This window comes from Nanorana parkeri, unplaced genomic scaffold, assembly GCF_000935625.1.
Source record: "Nanorana parkeri isolate BGI_ZX_2015 unplaced genomic scaffold, ASM93562v1 scaffold457, whole genome shotgun sequence".
Taxonomy (NCBI): domain Eukaryota; kingdom Metazoa; phylum Chordata; class Amphibia; order Anura; family Dicroglossidae; genus Nanorana; species Nanorana parkeri.
Genome location: NW_017306725.1, coordinates 884,893 through 898,951, shown reverse-complemented (window position 1 = coordinate 898,951; position 14,059 = coordinate 884,893). Strand labels below are relative to the sequence as shown.

General features: G+C 41.2%; 1 protein-coding gene across 1 annotated transcript in view; it reads right to left on the bottom strand.

Moving 5' to 3' along the window:
* The window catches only part of ELF1 (E74 like ETS transcription factor 1), a 90,789-nt gene extending 77,263 nt beyond the window's left edge, over nt 1-13,526 (bottom strand). Inside the window, exon 1 of the mRNA XM_018560486.1 lies at nt 13,382-13,526. The gene's annotated coding sequence lies outside the window, so the exon portion shown is untranslated. The remainder of the gene's footprint in view (nt 1-13,381) is intronic.
* Nucleotides 13,527-14,059: the final 533 nt, after the last annotated feature.

Genomic DNA, 14,059 nt, shown 5'->3' with positions numbered 1-14,059 from the left:
ACATTTTATGATGGATCTATCAGTGTTTCCAGCAGATGTCCCGTAATCATTATAGCGGTAATCTATCTTTTTATGGCTGGATTCCTGAAATAACGGAAAAAAACATTTTCTGAAATACTTTCACATTCTGAAACAATAGGGGCCGAGGAAAAAAGCCATCATTAGATAAATGTAGGAGGACAAAAGCCTAAATATAAAGTGTGTACACAAGCAGTTTGCACACCACATGACACCGCCATTAATTGTATTTTATTTAATAGATTAGCATTATGTTTACAGAACTATGGTTTTACTTTTACTTGTCCGAGTAATAAAAATGCTTTGCAGCATTCTCACTGACCTTGGAATTTAAAACTAATCTGTAACTGTTCCCTTTATACTGATATGACTTCTGACTGCACAAGAACTTTCTTTTCTAAGCAATGCAATCTTGCTGTATTAGAATTCATGAAAGATTTGGGTTGCTGCAGGGAAATCCCTGATATTTACCGGTAACATTTAGGTCGTATGGGCCGAAAAACATACGAGACATAAAATGTATACCACATGGGAATTACTTTCTTGAATTAAAAGGAGTATAGACTCGAGAGAGAGAGAGAGAGAACGCGTGAGATAGAGACATCATCCTGCCCCTGTACAAAGCATTAGTAAGACCTCATCTGCAATATGCAGTTCAGTTTTGGGCAACAGGATGTTGTGAAACTAGAGAAAGTGCAGCGAAGGGCGACCAAACTGATAAGAGTCATGGAGGAGAGACTAACTGACCTGAATTTGTTCTTTCTAATAACGGGGGGATGTTATCACCATGTATAAATATATACAGGTGAAACTCGAATAATTAGAATATCGTGCAAAAGGTATTTGCAGTAAGTGCTGCAAAAGGGGCCCAAACCAAGTACTGAGTACATATGCATGCTTGTACTTTTCAGAGGTCCGATATTGTTCTATGTACAATCCTTGTTTTATTGATTGCATGTAATAATCTACTTTTTTGAGGTTGTGGATTTGGGGTTCTTGGGGTTTTCATGAGCTGTAAGCCATAATCATCACAATTATGACAAATCACGGCTTGAATTATCTTGCTTTGCATGTAATGAGTCTATCTCATATATTAGTTTCACCTTTTAAGTTGCATTAGTGAAATAAATGAACTTTGCACGATATTCTAATTATTAGAGTTTCACTTGTAAATGGTCCATCACTGCAAAGGACAAGTGGACACTCTTTGCAGCTGAAGGAAAAGAGGCTTAACCTTTGCATACAGAAAGACTTCTTCACAGTTAGAGCTGTGAAAATGTGGAATAGACTCCCTCGGGACCTATTTCTAGCTAGCTCAGTTAACCGTTTTAAAACAAAATCTGGATGCATTCCTAAATGGTCAGAATATTACTAGATATTAACTTCTTATAAGTAAAATAATTGCCTTATGGGATCAGGAAGGAATTTTTTTCCCCCTGTTGAAGCAACTGTGGGCATATTCTGTTTTAGGGTTTTCCTTCTTCTTTTAGCTTTTAATGTCTTTTTTCAACTTTACTAAGGCCCCTTTCAGACAAGTGGTCCGATCAGGTCCGCCTGTCAGCCTTTTCAGCCGGGTTCACCCCCGGCTAGGTCCTGTAAAACAGACAGATCATTGATCTGTTTCGACAGGCCAGATCATGCCGGACCGGGGGTAATCTGATGTAAACGGACACATGTCCGTTTACATCAGATTCCCCATAGACACACATGGGGTCTGGCACTTTCAGTACGGACACGGATGTTACAGCGGTGACATCTGCTCTGATCAGGAGAGGATCTGTTGAGGGATCCTTTTCTAAACGGCCCGTGTAACTATGAAAAAAGGTGAAAACAAGTATTTTTTTTTTTTAAAAGGCAGTTGTTTAAGAAACACAATACTTCAGTAAACTAAATGCCATTCAATTAGTGTTTATGTCTACTTGAATGTGAACCCGACCTGACAAAAAGCTGACAAGTGTTGTCACCATGTGTTAATTTTTTAGATCCATCTCTGAGGAGCGCTTGCATTCCAAGCTCAGGCTGTAAGCGATGCTACAATTTCTGTCCAAGTCACTGGCCTCTCCCTTTCAGATTGTAGGCCCTCAGGGGCAGGGTCCTCCTTACCATCTTGTCTTGAATTGTATTACGATTATAATGTCTTCCTTATATTGTAAAGTGCTGCGCAAACTGTTGGCGCTATATAAATCCTGTATAATAATAATGTTAAACCCCAACTTAATAATGCCAAGCGTCACCTCAATTAGCTGTGGGTATCCGGCATGGTCACCATAATGCTCTCATTGCCGGATTCAGCTAACATGTATAAACCTAGATAAAGTCATGTTGATGCTGGTTTGTATTCCAAACACCAGAGTTCAAGAAAAACTGCTTTCACCTGGGCAAGATGTTCCTCTGATAATCCCTGAATTGATTTGAAGGATTAACTTGCATTGTTCTTATTATCTAACCAAATGCCTGCTATCTTTGTTGCTAATGCAGATCATGTGGGCAGCAACAATGTGGAGCCTGTAGTGCAGAAACACAATGCAGAACATTACTTCCAAATCGCAAGTCTTCTTGTATAAGCAAGTCATAATACTATATGGATTTGGGAAAATTGAAGATATCTGGCCAATCTAACAAGCAAATTCTAACCTCTGATATCACAGTATGAAGCCCCAAAACAGACCTAATTCTCAAAATCCCGAGACATTTAGCTACTGCTAGAAAAGAACCTTAATGGTACATGTAAAAAGTCAAATAATATATAAAGAGGCTTAGTGTAATAACAAAATCTGGCATCATTGAGTAGAGAACTCACACAGCCATGCTTAAAGGTTATCGAAACCCAAGAGCAAAAAATTCATATACATTGCAGCTTACCAGTCCTTATACCGGGGATAGCCAAACTCCGGCCCTCCAGCTGTGGTGAAACCACAAATCCCATGATGCATCTTTCTCCGGGAGTCATGTCTTTGGCTGTGAGAATCTTGCAATGCTTCATGGGAGTTGTAGTTCCACCAGAGCTAGAGTGCCGGAGTTTGGCTACCCCTGCCTTATACTATATGTGGCGGCTGCATTCGTTTTCTTTTTTAGGCTTTTTTCCTTAATTTTCACCTGATGATCCAGCCAATAAGTTTGTTATTGTCCAGCAATAGTGGTAGTAAGATGGTTGTAAAATGGTTGAGACAAACCATTTAATACTGACAGGGAGCATACAATTGTTAGCTTTTATTCATTTATGTACAACCTTTATCCCAAGAGGAAAAAAACGACTTAAAGTGTTAGCTGGAGTTCCAATTTAATTTCTTAAGGTGCCCATACACCTTACGATTATCGAACAATTTTCATATGCGATGGACTTTTCGTCCGATAATCGTATGTGTGCATTGCAGTGTTTGACCGACATTACTGTACAATCGTACGACTTTTGACGGTCAAGCATGTTTGAAAACTTTGCTAGATCATACGATTTTCGTAAGGTTGCTGACGTTTCCGTCCGTCAAAAGCCGTACGATCAAATGAATTACCGCATTTCATCCAGGTGCTTTTCGTTAATTACGGCTAAATTAATCTTGTGATAATCGGGACAGAATGGGGCTGCCGTACGAAAATCGTACGACTATTCGATCATCGGACGAAAAGTTTCGTCCGATAATCGTAAGGTGTATGGGCACCAAAATCTACTAATGAATGCGACGCCTCCCTCTCCACAGGCTGGCAATGCTGCTGTCCAAGGGTGGCTCTGATGCTCCTTCATAGAGTGAAGTCACCGTGAGACACGAAGTGTGTTTCTGGCCAGATCATCAGGAGAGAGAAAATAAACTAATGATAACACAACAGTAATGTTACACTTAAGTTGCAATATATTATATTTTTGTTTTTGGATTTAAATACGCTTTGAATTTCGGATCAATTCTCCCTGGTGATGTGAAATGATGTTGTAATCTGGGTCTTCATATACTGATGCATGCATGTTTTATGAACTAGCACTATAAGGGGTACATACACCTTGCGATTATCCTTCGATTTCCAAACGAAATTGGGTTTTCGTACGATAATCGGCCAGTTGATGGGAAATGAACAATCACAATTACTGTAGAACTGGCCAAATTTCATCTATTGGACAGGCTAGAAAACTTTTTTCGAATTGTATGAAAAAATAAAAAATAATCAATGAATTAGTGCCATTTCTGTACAAAAAAAGCCCCCCGCAACATGAACACTGCACATGCGCAAACGAAAATCCGTTCTGCCGATCGCCGAAATTTGGTCAGTTAGTATTGATAACGAATGATAATTGGAATCCACATTGATCTGTGCATGATGGGGCAGCCGTGCGGAAATCAAACGACGGTTCGATGATGGCACGATACAAATCAAACGATAATTATAAGCTGTATGGCCACCTTTAGACTACTATGTTAGCAATGGACTTTCCAAGTATTGCAGTCTACCTTCTCAACAACACTTGCCCTGTCTCCACGTTCATCCACACCCTTGTGGATTGTTTGCTTTATCCCAGCCCTAGCAAGTTCAGGCACTGCCCTTTGGATCCTCTTACATCACCTGGAATAAACCAAGATATGCATACTCAAATACTGGTGTATTATGGAAAATGAGCCTTTACTGTCATAAAAAGTGCTACACTGTGAGCCAAGACGAGAGACCTGGAAATAAAATACTGACATTAGCAATATCTCTGTCTACTAAGGATACATTATTTAGTAGTAGAGGGGCTGCTTGGGGAGGATTTTTAGTCATGACAATGCTAAGGTCTATCTAGGGAAACCGTTCCCTGCTATTAATATTGAATATTCACGAGTGCACAATGTAATGGCTGACCAATACTGTGTTTAGTGTGTCACATCAGCAGCTGGTAAAGCTTGAATAAGCAAAGAAAAAAAAATGAGTGGCATTGCCCAATGAAGACCTTTCAGATAAGCTACATTTGCTTTTATTTATCAACCTCTAATGCAGAGGTGCCCACAATTTTTTGTCTTGAGATCTAATTTTCAAATGACGAGTTCAATGAGATCTACCAACAAAAAAAACCCACCTTTATTTAAAAAAAACAAGCACTTTAAGATCGTTACTGGGACTACTGCATCTCTCTCTCCTGGCTGCCACTTCTCTCTCCCTCTGCCCTGGCTATCTCTCCTAGCTCATCCTCCTGGCTGTCTCTCCTCTATGTTGCTCTCCCCTGGCTGTTTCTCCTTTTTTTCTCTCCTAGCTGTCTCTCCTTGCTCATCCTCCTGGCTGCCTCTTCTCTCTCGGCTGTCTCATCTCTCCCTCTCCTGGCTGTGCCTTCTCCTCTCTCTCCTCTGACTGTGTCTCTCCTCTCCTCTCTCTCCCCTCTGACTGTTTCTCCTCTCTCTTTATCCTGGCTGTCTTTCCTTACCTACACTGCAGCAGCTTCCCAGGTCTTCTCTCGTGTGCGGTGCTACTGTGGCCGAATTTGTCCGACGCTGCAGAGTGGAAAGGGCGTCTTGCCCCGCACTGGTGATAGTGTGGCCAAATGCTGCAGACGGTGATAGGTGTCCCGGCCCTTGTCGTCTGCAGCATCTGACATATGCAGCCGCACTAGCACCACAGGAGGTCTCAGGACAGTGAGCTGATCGCGATCTACCAGTGTTTGCTTTGTGATCGACTGGTAGATCGCGATTGACCTAATGGGCACCCCCTGCTCTAATGTGACATACAAATCACTACAATGAACTACTTTTATTGCTAAAATAGTAAAAGACGGATATAGAGAGATCTGCTAATAGCAGCATTCAGTGTAAACAGAAAAAAAAATTATATATGAAAAACAAGACAATACATATAAAACCATTTGTAAACACAGTTTAATTTGTTTCCCCTTTTACCTGCACACATCTAGCCAGATTGCTTCCAGCTGGACACCTGACATCCACCAGACTGACCTCTTAAGGATTTGGTCCATCTTGGCTGTACTATGCCCCGAAGTTGGCAAGATCTACCAACTACATAGGAAGACAATAACTTCACTCAGATCAACAGATTGCTATACTGCATGACTGCCAATGTTATACATACAGTATGTAAAACTCTGCGGCAATGCCAGACAACTGGGTATTTGGGATGCTTTTAAAGTAGGCCTGTCATGAAATGTATACCACATATGAATCAACAGGGAACATATCAGCACTGTAATTGTTTTGAAAATCACTCCTTGTTAATAAATAACAAAGAGTCTTTTATTTTTGTCCAGACAGACCATGTCTCTTGCAGGGAGATACAAGGAGAAGGAAGCTACAATGTATGTGTCTGGCCTTTTTGGAAACTATAGACAGAATCAAGGTTTTTAATACATTGGCACAAATGAATATGATTTGGACCCCTATTTACGTATAGGATGTGATGACTAACAGGTCCTATGAAGTGGAGAGAGGCCATAGGTACTGCTCTAGCAGCCATGAGGGTGTGCGGTTCAGGTGAGTAGTTATTTTTATTCTACAATTGAAAAAAAGAAGCTCTGTATTTGCTTAAATCCCTGTAGTAGCTTAAAGAGATCCTGTCCCATTTATTTTACCAATATCCCTATAAGCTTAAAATGTGCATTTAAAAGAACTTCAGGAATGTAAAAAGTTAACCCTTGCAGTGGGGCTACCCCATTCACTGCCAAGGTTAACTGCTCCTTTTGGTCTAGAGGCTAAAATCAGGAAACTAAAAACTCACCTGATCCTCGGTCATCTGGTGGTGAGCGCCTACCTCTCTTCCACCTCCTCTTCAGATGTGTTATGTCCCTCGGCATCTTCACATCTAATACAAGTGAATAGACTGCATTTGATGCAATAACACAAGCAGGGCTTTGAACACAAGAGCCCCGAGGGGAGGCTGTGGGGACCAGTCTAGCAGCCTGGTGGTATTGAGGATCAGAGGAGTATATATATTTTTTTATTATCAGCCCAAAAACCAAAACGACCAAATGAGTGGTCAACCCTTGCAGTGTATGAAAAAAAAAAATTATCTGTTTGCCTGAGGAAGGGGCCGCATGGTCCCGAAACGTTGCTAGAGGTGTTATCACTTGGGTCAATAAACTTATTGACTTGATCATTTGGAGTGCCGGTGACTTTATTATTTTTTTTAACGTTTTGACGGAGGCATCTGTTGTTGCTGCTGCACCCGCCCTGATACATTGGGCATTCTCCGGTCAGGAGTGCGATGGGATATATGGACTTTTGCAGTGTATGGGTAGCCTTACTGCAACGGTTAACTTTTTACATTCCTGGAGTCCCTCTTTAACGTATTTTATGCATGTTATTTCATTGCAAAGTCTCCCTTGTGTAGAACAGAATACCTGACATTTTGTGAATAGACAAGAGGAGAGGAAAGGGAGAGTAAAAAACAGGATCCCTTCACTGTACGAGAGAAGGAGCAATTATAGGACTCATGCCTGCAGCGTTGGAAGTACAGCGTTGGAAGTACAATGCTGCCTGTACTATCTGTCATAAATGAAATAAGGTAGGATTTTTACCTTATACAGCAGCTATACAGACCTAGGATATTCATCGTTCGAGATAACTTCTTTGTACACATTGCAAAGTAGAAAAACTTTGCTGCAAAAACTGGATATGGCATGGAGTAGTTAGGTTTGTACCATCTGCAGACACTTCCTGTAGGCCCAGTTACAGATTAAATCAAGAGATTGGCCATACCAAAGAGTCCTTAGAAAGTTAAACTAGGACTTTCTAGAAATAAATGTCTTGCTGCTTCCTTTTTAGTAAGGGAAACTGTAGCAAAAGCATTCCCACATTGTGCACTTACAAAAAAAAACATTGTTAAAAGTTATAGATTGGTACCGGACATGTGACAGCAATGTCATCGTTCATACCTGGCGTGTAATGGTTACCTAGACTTCAGTTCACAAGAGTCTACATTGTGCTTGGGGTACTTTCCTTGCATGCCAACCACAAGTAGATTAGATTGGCACAGTACCGAAGCACTGGGTAAACATTTTCTCCTTGGTCTAAGGTAGAATTGTATCTTTCAAGAAATTGTAAGTCTACAATGCACTCGCATGAAAACAAATTGATCAAAGATACTAATGTTTTTCAATTTATTTTACAATGGTGGCTTTTAAAAGACAACGTCCCCATTGCAGTAAACCAGAATTATACTGCAGTATCTTGAACAAAGTTTGAGTATGCAGCGGGCAGTTAAAGCTTCACCTTCAGCCTTGCACAGTTGTACAGGCTCCCTTCATGTACTGAAACTGCTTACTTTGATTTTACTGCACACTGTGAGCTTCTCACAATGTACATTAGGCATGCAGCTAATCAGATAGAACCCACTTAATTTCCAGGCTGAAGGATGTCCAGTATCATCTAGATCCTTTCTCCTATCCCACCTTTCATTCCGTAGATTTGAATTCTATCAATCATGGATGCTCGGTGTCACCTTTGGGCATTACATAAGGTGGTATGCATGGAAATACAGCCTGCCTAAGAAAACCTACTCCTCCAGGCTGATATCTGCCCATTAAGGCATTTTGATATTTTCCTCCCAAGAGCCAACCCACTGCTTGCATCAAGGCTGAGGGTTCTCGACAGGCAGGGCGATTTGATGTTTTCGGAAAGCTATGTACAGCACCCTGCCTACACACCCCACTAGCCATGATCTGTCTTCGTTGTATAAAGTAGCACAGAGACTCAGGAATGATATCAACGGGTCTAAAATAATGTATGTAATGAAAACAAAAAGTTTGTTTTTAAAAATGTAAACTAGAAAGTTGATGAGGGCGGAAATGATGAGGAGAAAAGTCGCCGGATCACCAGGTTTTGCCTCATTATTTACTGATAACAAAACATTTCGGACTGCACTATATAGCCGGCGTAAACCCTTCTATGAAGGCCAAATGACAAACAGTTATCTAAGATATCTACTTTCATCTTGGTTTTGAACACTGCAGGGTTTACAAAAGCTATCAGATGCTAACTTGACAGAGGGAAAGGGCTAGTTCATAACCATTGTGCGGCAGTAATGTGTGCTTTACCGCAGCACACTGCAATGCCAGGTGTATGTGCATTGCCATTCATTCCACTTTATCATTCAAAGAATTTTCAGTATGGCTAGAGAGTACTTAACGTTAATCATAGCATTCCACTTGCTATCCCATCTAAAGCTGGCCATACACCTTACAATTATCTGCAGATTTTCTGTGGTCGGATGGAAAAGGTGCAACAGATTCCTCCATCTACAATTAACTGTGTGGATGGAGTAATCTCCACCTGGTCCAATCTGTTGCACTTATGCCATCTGACCACAGAAAATCTGCAGATAATTGTAAGGTGTATGGGCACCTTAACAGTATTACTTGTGCACAAGGGCTTTCATAAGCCCTTTATTGCTACTACAGCTCTCCAGCAATCCCTAGATAGCAGCTCAAGAAAATCAGTGTAAAAATCCACTTAACATATTCCGTTCCCTATTGGTTGGAATATTTCTTCTATTGACCTACCCCAACCCTTAAAAGAAAAATAATAGTGCCAGCCAGTCCAAAAAGGGTTAACTCAAACATCTGAGTTCTACGTTTTCACAGCTGCTATCTAGGGATTGCCACAGAGATGTGACATAAGAAGAAGCAATAAAGAGCTTCTATGCACAGGTACCATTAGATGGGATAACAACCGGAATAGCATGGTTTAACTTTCAGCTGGCTGTGGACTTTAGAGAGGCGTTGGACTTGTGGAAGCTTGAGCGGTCACCTTCAGCTCAGCCTAATGTGAGGTAAAACATTACAGGGCACTCTCGGGGAGAATGAGCCAGTCTGTCACTACAGACATGGGGACCTATAAGCCAGACTATGTAACGACCATCTCATATCAATGGCATCTTGGGGATTTTTTCTAAGACCTTTCAGGTTGATAGACTTTTTCCATTCGATGAAACAGCCAACCAAAAAAAATTGCATATGGATAGGCAAGTATCTGAATAAAAGTGTTAAATATAGGTATGAATTGTGCCACCAATGTCCTTATTATCCTTACTGCAACATGATCAGGACAGATAAAACTGATCTCTGGGCAAACTGCTCACCTTTTCAGAAAATCCTTTCCTTTTCTACAGGTGCACCTCCATTGTCCAGAAATGTTTCTTGAAAAGTTGCCTGTTAAGTGTCCTGATCCTACAGTTCTCCACCCTCTTAATTAAATGCCTCCTTGTTGATGTCATATCAGTGCTTGCTAAAATAATAGGACCACAAGACTAATAGTGCGTGCGCTTCATCCAGACCAGCTTTGCTCCACTCCTCCAATCACTGGCACCACTTGGTCTCTCTCCATGCAATTCCTTATTACAAGGTTCCTGTGCACAGTTCTGCCTGGACCATGGCCCTACATCCACACGCATAGCACTGCCACTAAATATCATCACTTCCATGGTACTCAGCATAGCTCAGCTCCTAGTTTGCAAGTTGATGAGGAAGCTATCCTATGAGGCAGTGACATTGAGGGACAGAGCAGTATTTGAAGAGGTAGGACATCGCTATAGAGCAGGTTTCCTACTGTAGCAGAGTGATGCCTTCAGTGGCTACAGCGATGACAGGGACGTTTTCTGCTCCCCACTCACTGCCCATCGCTCGGCCTACACGCCTAAGTACCCGACCACACATGTGATGTAGGGTGCCATGCAGATCCCTCCTTCTGGTGGACCTAGATAGCTGTACTATTTAAATGAAACTAATCACTGGGAACCAAACTATGAACATTTTCAGCACAGGAGAAATGTACAGTGACATTTCTTACCAATGGCTGCGAAGAAGGGGAGTTGAAAGGAAAAATGTAGAGACTGGAAATCAGCTTTAAGATCCATTTGGGGCGTATAGTGTAGCTCAGCACCCTCAGACTGCAGTCATCCCGCTACACTTTTTATATAGGTTCCTTGATCTTCCAAACATAAAGAACATGACCTAAAATTAGCTCAGATTTCTGCTTTTCCCACAACATACAGTAAATACCTGTGTTTATATGAAACCCAGCAGATCTAATACTAGTATGGAGTTTGTGAAGTAGATGTAAACTCTAACCGAATGGCATTTAGTTTGCTAAAACACTGTGTATAAAACTCTTTTTTTTCCCCCCTCTAAACAAGAACTTGTTTTCACCCCTTTTCAATGTTTCTTGTATCTCAGTTCCGCCGATCTGTAGCCACTTCCTGTCTGTATGTCAATTCTCAGTGCTGGTTTCCCGATAGTGACAACAGTGCACCATGCCTGTGTAATGTGTGTTGAAATGGCCACTTGCAGTCTTACAGCCACATGAGGATGTGCAGGGCCTGTCCACATCCATAGAGCACAAGACAGCGGAGGAGAGCATATTTCTTCTTATTTCCTTCCCTAGACCAGCGGCAGGCAAACTTCGGTCCTCCAGCTGTGGGGAAAACTACGCATCCCATCATGCATCTGCATCCAGAAGTCATGTCTATGGCTGTCAGTATTGCAATTCCTTGAGACTAAAGCTGGCCATACACCTTACAATTATCTGCAGATTTTCTGTGGTCAGATGGAGAAGGTGCAACAGATTCCTCCATCTACACTTAACTATGTGGATAGAGTCATCTCCACCTGGGCCAATCTGTTGCACTTTTCCCATCTAACTACAGAAAATCTGCAGATAATTGTAAGGTGTATGGCCAGCTTTACAGTTCCACCACAGCTGGAGTGCCAAAGTTTGACTATGTTAGTCCTAGACTAAACAAGCAGTTAACACTGTGTTGGGGGTGTTCAGCCTATAAAACAGAAATTAACTTACTTCTGAAAGTACATTAAAATGCTAAAGCTTAAGAGATTTTATTGACTGGGTTTATATATGCCTTAAATGTGGCCTAATGTATGCCACACCAAGTTAATTTACACCCAAGTATTAACCAAAGCTTGACATAAAATTGTCAAACTGTATATACACAACCCAAGCGTCAAACCTGCATACACAGTTTAAGCAGACAATCCCGGTGACAGCCTTAGCCTGGGGTAACAATACCCACTTACCAGGAAAATACAAAGTCATTGATTGTCTCTCCCTCCTAGGAATGATCAGCAGGGGGTGTCTGCTATGCTCCGATATCATCAACATCATAGATATTGCCGTCTAGTCTATTGTAACATTGTCACCTAGATTGACCTATCATGTAGCATGTAGGAGGTATCAAAACTAAGAAACTACATCAAACAGGTCTAGTTTTCAGAGCCTGAACCAAACAAAGTGAAAGAAGCCAGACATACATCTCTGAAACTCAAGAAATGATAAGACTTCAAAAGGCATGTTTCAGTCTTCCAACGCTCTTTACTACAAAAGGATTGTGCAAATCATAACACAGAAGGGAGAGTGTCAAGGAGACAAAATGCTGCCCAGCAAAACTGGAAAGTGATTAGAATGTCCGACATAATGACGGCCAGAGCTGCGTCATTCTATTGTCAAGTTGAACCATAAGATCTCTAAACTCCTCAATCTTTACAGCGCTGTTAGATGTGACAAAAAATGCCATCCAAATGCCTTTCCCATATAGCAGGTGGAATGCCGGGAATAGATTTATTGCTTTGGAAATATGACCTAATCCTGCAATAACTGGAGGTCGATTTGCGTCAGCACTTAAAGCCATATACTACAAAAAAATGTTTTCCGTTTAGCTCATTGATTCCTCCAAACGGCATGGATGGACGAATCTCCCACTGAATCTTCGAACCAACTTCTTTGAGAAAAGTCGACTGACAAATTGACTGACAACGGAGGGGTGTGGATGGGGCTGCTCACTGCTCGAATTTCAGTCGAGTCAGTCGTTTAAAGTTTGCAGGTCGTCTATTGATGACAATGTCAAACTATCTGAAGAGAGGATGCAAACATCAAATGCACCTTGTTTTCAAAACGTTTTACAATACATTACTATAATATAATATCCTATGTGGATGCTATTATAATGTGCTTCAAAAAACAGTCATGTCATTAATGATAGAACGGTATCATTGCTTTAGGTTTATCAAAGTGTACATTAATTCAGCATCTATCAGTCCCTATTTTATATACATATATAGCTATATCTTTAAATTCTCCATGACAAAAAGGACTTCCACTGAGCAAACGTGTTGCTGGAACATTAACAAGGACCATTTTTTTGTGAAGGCCAGTGATGCCATAGGTGTGACTGCGCCAAACACTTGCCAAGCTGTTTAAAAAGGTATACCTCCCAATTGCCCCCCCAATGTAAAGACGCCTTCTTATATGGCTTGTAAGCATTGTGATCCTGACCTGGGCTATGACACCAGTGTAATACATACAAGGCAGCCCATGTTTTATCACACTGATATAGATGTTTACCTGACATCTTTGCCTTTTCAAGGAAGATACTAAGAGCTGACGTCACTTACCTTGACATTGGCTTCTTTGTACCCTGAATGTATACGTTTCCAAATGTCGCACAGCAGAAAAGGGTTTTAAAAAGGCAGCAGTGTTAAAATGGCTACGATAGATTAGGGAAGTGGTATCTTTGCCTCAGCCTTATGAGTCATACATGAAACTGAGTGTTTGTGAAGAAGGGAACGCCCATGTTGCTTGGGGCCCAATTATCCTGCTAGGTCATATATGCAAATGTGCAGGTAAGACAACACACGGTGCAGGATGGGAAGAGGAACGCCCTGCCCCACCTTAACCACTTACAGAGCAAAGTGCATGAGCTAGACAGATGGAAATTCAGAACATAGCAATGAAAGCAGCGTAGTGAAATTGTGACAGCGGTACTGAAAGGTTATAAAAAAAATATTTGCCTTATTACGACACCAGTAAATTCACACTGTGCGGCAAAAAAAGCAGACAGTTAAAGGCGCAGCCCTGAAGCTCTGATCAGTACGAACACTGCTGCAGTCTTAAGTTGGCCATACACAAACAATTTTGATTGTTCAGTCCGATGGGCTTAACCCCGTCCGCAGGGCTAATGTATTGTGACAGCGGCTTATATAATACTTAAATATTGAACGTAAAAAAAAAAATGATAAAGGCCGGTAAAGCAACCTGTAACTTTTTAAAAGCTACAAAAACAAAAGAAAAAT